The sequence below is a fragment of the Pteropus vampyrus genome, unplaced genomic scaffold (assembly GCF_000151845.1).
Source record: "Pteropus vampyrus isolate Shadow unplaced genomic scaffold, Pvam_2.0 Scaffold70, whole genome shotgun sequence".
NCBI classification, from domain to species: domain Eukaryota; kingdom Metazoa; phylum Chordata; class Mammalia; order Chiroptera; family Pteropodidae; genus Pteropus; species Pteropus vampyrus.
In genome coordinates this window covers 7176236-7181606 of record NW_011888851.1, presented here as the reverse complement: position 1 = coordinate 7181606, position 5371 = coordinate 7176236, and the positions used below count along the sequence as shown (strand labels likewise).

The 5371-nt window shown below is 39.7% G+C and overlaps 1 protein-coding gene across 1 annotated transcript in view; it reads left to right on the top strand.

Annotated features, from left to right (window-relative positions):
* The window catches only part of TMCC3 (transmembrane and coiled-coil domain family 3), a 238759-nt gene that overhangs the window by 55680 nt on the left and 177708 nt on the right, over window positions 1–5371 (top strand). The gene's annotated exons all lie outside the window — the stretch shown is intronic.

The following is a 5371-nucleotide window of genomic DNA, read 5'->3' as shown; positions in this document are numbered from 1 at the left end:
GTATCTTATTGCTCCCTGGAATTTAAGTCCCTTGGCCTTAGCACAGGGCTGTGCAATTGGTAGATACTCAGCAGTTGTTTGTTAATTTTCCACACACAAGAGACATGCTTTAGAATAAAACAAGCCAGCAAACCTAAACTTTTTCTTCCTTGAGGATATATAACCACCCAAGCAGTAAAGCTAAATAGTTATAGGCATACCTCAGAGAGATCATGGGTTTCTTCCAGACCATCTCAATAAAGCGAATATTCCAATAAAGCAAGTCACATGAATTTTTTGGTTTTCTAGTTCATATCGAAGTTTTGTTTACATTATACTGTAGTTTGTTGAGTGTGCAATAGCATTATGTCTAAAAAAATGTGCAAACCTTAATTTAAAAATATTGGATTGCTAAAAAATACTAAACGTCGTTTGAGCCTTCATTGAGTCAATATCTTTTTGTTAGTAGAGCATCTTAAATTGGTGTTGATGGCTGCTGACTGATTAGGGTGGTGATTACTGAAGGCTTTAGTAGCTGGGGCAATTTCTTAAAATAAAACAACAATGATTTTGCCATATTCTCTTCTTTTTTTTTTTTTTAACAATGGATTTCTCTGTAGTATGCGATACTGCTTGATAACATTTTACCCACAGTAGAGCTTCTTTCAGAATTGGAGTCAATTCTCTTAAGCCCTAGCAATTACGTTTATGTAATATTCTAAATCCTCTGCTGTTATTTCAACAATCTTCATGGCATCTCAAGAAACCAGGAGTAAATTCCTTCTCAAGAAACCACTTTCTTTGCTCATCCATAAGAAATGACTCCTCTATAAAGAGTTCACAACAATTCTGTTTTACCATGAGATTGCAGCAATTCAGTCACATCTTCATCCTCCACTTCTAGATCTCTCCCTATTTCCACCACATGTGCAATTAATTCCTCCACTGAAGTCCTAAACCCCTTGAAGCCATCCATGAGGGTTGGAGTCAGTTTCTTCCAAATTGATTAATGTTGATATTTTTATCTCTTCCTATGAATCATGAATGTTCTTAACGGCCTCTAGAATAATGAATCTCTTTCCAGAAGGTTTTCAATTTACTTAGCCCAGATCCATCAGAGGAATCATTATCTATGGCAGGTATAGCCTTATGAAATGTAGTTCTTAAATAAGACATGAAAGTCAAAATTATATCTCGATTCATGGGCTGCAGAATGAATGCTGTGTTAACAGATATGAAAACGACATTGATCTCACACATCCCCATCAGGGTCTTGAGTGACCAGGTGCATTGTCAATGAGCAGTGATATTATGAAAGGAATCTTCTTTTCTGAGCAGTAGGCTCAACACTGGGCTTAAAATATTCAGTAAACTATGTTGTAAACAAATGTGCTGGCATCCAGGCTTTGTTGTTTGATTTACAGAGCATAGGTAGAGTAGGTTTAGCATAATTCTTAAAGGACCTAGGGTTTTCAGAATGGTAAATGAGCATTGGCTTTAACTTAAAGTCATCAGCTGCTTTAGCCCCTAACAGGAGAGTCAGCCTGTCCTTTGAAGCTTTGAAGCCAGGCATTAACTTCTCTTCTCTAGCCATGAAAGTCCTAGGTGGCATATTTTTCTAATATAAGGCTGTTTCATCTACACTGAAAATCTGTCGTTTAGTGTGGTTACCTTCATTAGTTATCTTAGATCATCTGGATAACTTGCTGCAGCTTCTACATCAGCATTTGCTTCTTCACCTTATACTTTTTATATTATGGGATGGATTCTTTCTTAAACCTCATGACCAACTTCTGCTGCACTCAAGCTTCTCTTCCATTGCTTCCTCACTTCTTAGGGATTGATGGATTAGGATTTGGCTTACAAGAATGTTGTGGCTGGTTTGATCTCCTCCACAGGCCATTAAAACTTCCCCATATCAGCAGCTTGGCTAACTGTTTGGAACAAGAGACCTAGCTCTCAGCCTGTCTTAGATTTTGACATGTTTTCCTCACTAAGCTTTAATAATTTCTAGCTTTAATAATAATTTAATAATTTCTAGCTTTTGATTTGAAGTGACTCTTCATTTCATTTGAATACTTAGAGGACACTGTAGGGTTATTAATTGGCCTAATTTCAGTATTGTTGGGTCTCAGGGATAAGGAGGTCTGAGGAGAAGAAGAGAAATGGAAAATGGCAAATCAATAGAGCAGTCAGAACACATACAACATTTATTAATTTGCCATGTGGGCGTATTTTATGGTACCCCAAAATGATTATAATAGTACATCAAGGATCACTGCTTGAAGGTCACCATAATAAATATAATAATGAATAGTTTGAAATATTGTGAGAATTACTAAAACATGACACAGACACACAAAGTGAGCAAATATTGGAAAAATGACGCTGATAGACTTGCTCAATGAAGAGTTGCTACAAACCTTCAATTTGTAAAAACAAACAAACAAACAAACAAACAGAAAAAACCAATGCAGCATCTTCATAGCACAGTAAAACAAAGAGCAATAAAACAACATATACCTGTAGAGACTTTTAAAACAAGAAAGAGCTTTAGGGAGTTATTCTTTATAACCTTTTATAGGTGCTTTATCTACTTTTTATCCTCTTTCGTAAGAGCACTGAAAGGTAAGTATGGTTACTCACATTTTATAGGCAAGGGATCTAAGACTCAAAGATATTAAATAAGATGCCCAAGGTCACTCATCTAGAAGTCGTAGAAGGGTAGTTGAAATCTGTCTCTGTTTTCAAAACCCATGTTCCACTATTTTATTCTGCTTCCTAAGGGAAATGAAATTTTGATCATCACTAGAAAATCGCATTTGAGATAAGAAATCTGAAAGAGTCAATGCTAAGTTAAAAAGAAGAAGGCATGACAGGCAGGGACACTGAGCAACAAATATTACATGACCACTATTTAATGCCACACTGGTGTTTTGCTAGGATACCAAAGAAGGGGAGAGGGGCTACATCCTCAAATCTCATGAGAAAACCCAGAAAAACATGTAGAATGCAGCAAGCAAATCTGAATACTATAGTGGTAAGTTATAGTCTCGGGGACAAGACTGTGGGTTTGGGTCCCAGCTCTACAGCTTTTTCAGCTATGAGATTTGGAGCAACCTCCTTATTAATTATATCTGTGCCTCAGTTTTATAAAATATGGGGTTGATAATAGCACCTATCCCTCGGGGTAGCTGTGAAAAGAGAGAATACACATAACGACTTATAACAGTGCCTAGTACATAATCGGGACTCGGTAATTGTAGGTTGGTATTATTAATATTGTTAAAAGGACCAAGGGAAGTATCACACAGAGACTTCAGACATTCCTACTGCTTGACAAGGGCCAGAAGCCGATGGCCTACTGTCGGCTTCCAAAGTCTAATTGTTATGCGACCATGTCCTTCCTCACCCACTGGAGGGTCCATCCGGGGTTCCCCCATGCACGTGTACCTGGCAGTGTGTCCAGTGAAGGCCAACTTCAGACCCAGGCCTTACTCTATAATCACAGTAATAATATTCTTTGACTAAAAGACGAGCTTCTGTTGCTAAGAGATTCTGTTATTAAAAGTAAATACCAACACACTCTATTCTCCCTCCAGGAATTCAGAATAAATTGACTTCCTAGGCAGGGTTTGTAACTAAATGCTAAGTCCTTCACACTGTTCTCTGGGCGTCCCAGTTAAGCCCCAGAGAGGCGTGACGAGTTTATGAGGGTTTTGTATTTGTCGATTAGGCCCTTAATAAAGTAGGCTTGCCTGGTTTTAGAAAAGTGCTTCAGTTATTAACTGGGTAAGGCCGCGTGGGCCTAAAGGTACCTGTTAGGCTGGCGAGGTATTTAGGAACATCAAGGAGTGTTTCCCTAGTGGGGTGTGGAAAATGTGAAAGGACTAGATCTGGAAGGGAAATTTCTGCCTGTTTCTGACCTCAGTGCCTTGGGCACTAGCTCCTCTCCTTCCCCACCAGAAAAAGAGAGACCAAGAAGGTCCTCTAACCAACTGGCATTTGGGAATGGAATGTGGGAAACGGCAAGTATTCTTTCATTGGCTTCTTTTTGTGTACCTTATAATGCTTATGTAATTGCATTCCTCTTCATTAAGGCCTTAGAACTACACTGCTAGACACAGGCATACCATCCTGCTGGTCATGAAATCAGAGAGCCCTGGGGCTTGTGACATGAAGCCTGGGAAATAATAGCCTTCCCTCCAGAGAGGGTCCTCACCAACCTTTACACCTGTTCCAGGGTCCCTTTCCCTAGAATTCCAGGAAGCCCACAGTGGCACTCCTGTACCCAATTCCTGGGACTTGGAAAAGCTGCTCTTGAATAGATCTATTGCTGCAAAACGAACAAGAACAACAAAAAGAAAAAGAAAAAACATGGTCTCGGAAAGATGTGGAGTGAAAGAGCCATGGGAAATCACTGCTACAACTCCTTCCCAGGGCTTACCATATCCGGAAATGTTGCTGGTATTCAGGTGACAGCAACGCTTTGTGCTTTTGACCACTGGCTCAGAGTGGTGGGGGCCCTCCCTTTGTCCTGGTGAGCAAAGGGATGGGAGGTCAGGGAGGCAGAGAGAGAGAGAGGAGATGCAGGGCTCACCATCTGTTCTGTGAACAGTGCTTGAGAGGATCTCTTGTAAACCGTACACTGAGATGCAGAAAATGAACAAATGTTCTCTGTTTTTATTCTTAAAGGTCAACTTCATGTTTTAGCCCCAGTCATGCATTAATAATAGCTGACATTCATTGAACTCTTACATTTCTCGTTAAACCCTCACAGCCCTGTGAAGAAATTACTAATACCCCCATCTTTACAAAAAAGGAAATAAAACCTGAAAAAGATTAACTTTCCTATGACATCACAACTACTAAGAGATGGCACTAGAATTTGAACCCAGGTCCATCTGCAACATCATCCATTTAGCCATGATGCTAGGCTGTTTCTTGGCTTTGCATTTTATACTTTTCTCTAACTCCATAGTGCAAAGCTGCCTGCAATATATTAAGACCATTTTTTGGTTTGTATTTTGAATTGGTGAAATCACATAAATTGATTTTTTAACATTTTCAGCTTTCAGTGCTGAGAGGTTCATTTCAGCCAGTTTTTTTATGCTCCCAAAAGGAGGAGTCTCCCTCTTTCAAACAGAGCACAGGATGTTTAGAAGTCTGGGGCATGCCAAGGAGAGCTCTGAAAGAGAATCTTTGATGGGAGCAGCATACCCAGGAGACCCTTTCTTCCTTCCCTTCCCTCCTAGTCTCCCTCCTTTTAATCCATGCTGCCACTCCCCTCTGTACTGGATATCCTAATACCTCCATTTCTCTCCAACCCAAACCCCTTTCTTGAACCACATCTAAGAAGTATGCTGACATTTTCAAAAGGCCTTGTGCTTAG